Below are 906 nucleotides of genomic sequence, written 5' to 3' on the forward strand. Positions count from 1 at the left end.
ACTCTACAGGGACTATTTCTTCCAGGCAGCCCCACCCCCACTCCACTCTCTGGGCGGGTTGTCTATGTTTGCTCCTCACTGCTTGTTCTGCTGATCATTCTTCTTTGCCTGGTGCTGGCCCAGTTGCCAGTTTTGCTTTCTGGAGACCCAGTGTGGATTTCAGTGGTTGTGTTGCTTCTCGTGCTCATCACTGGGATCACTGGGGTCATCTGGAGACAGCCACAGAGCTCCAGTTCTCTTCCCTTTAAGGTCCCTGCTCTGCCTCTCCTCCCACTACTGAGCATCTTTGTGAATGTTTGCCTTATGATGCAGATGACAGCTGCCACCTGGGCCCGATTTGGTGTCTGGATGCTGATTGGCTTTGCTATCTACTTCAGCTATGGGATCCAGCACAGCCTGATTGCTAACCCCTCTTAAGTTAGGACCAAAACTAGACCTTGAACTCAGGAGTGACAGTAAATATTCTGTTTGATATCATCACACCTGAATGTAGTCTGGTCCCTCTGCATAATAATGGAGAGTACTCTTGAGCATACAGAAATTTAGGTTTCCCATGGGATGTTGATGTTGGGGAACACTAATGGAGCTCTGTGTTAATTGTGGAGTGAAGGGTTTTGTTTGTTTGCTTTTTTAACTTTCTACTTTTTAGTTGTCTGTAGCTGCTCACTGCCTTTAAAACAATTTTCACTGGGGCTCCTGCGTGGTTCAGTCACTTAAGCTTCTGACTCTTGATTTTGGCTCAGGTCATCATCTCATCGCACAGCCTGGTTACTAACCCCACCTAAGTTAAGGCCAAAACTGTAGACTTTGAACTCAGCAGTGCTAGTAGATATTCTGTTTGATATCATCACGACTAAACACAGTCTGGGCCCTTTGCATAATAATGGAGTGTACTTTTGAGCACAT

At 46.2% G+C, this 906-nt stretch overlaps 1 pseudogene; it reads left to right on the forward strand.

The window, feature by feature from the left end:
- The window catches only part of LOC115305276, a 4,855-nt pseudogene extending 4,430 nt beyond the window's left edge, over nt 1–425 (forward strand).
- The last annotated feature ends 481 nt before the right edge of the window (nt 426–906 follow it).

This window comes from Suricata suricatta, chromosome 10, assembly GCF_006229205.1.
Source record: "Suricata suricatta isolate VVHF042 chromosome 10, meerkat_22Aug2017_6uvM2_HiC, whole genome shotgun sequence".
Lineage (NCBI taxonomy): Eukaryota > Metazoa > Chordata > Mammalia > Carnivora > Herpestidae > Suricata > Suricata suricatta.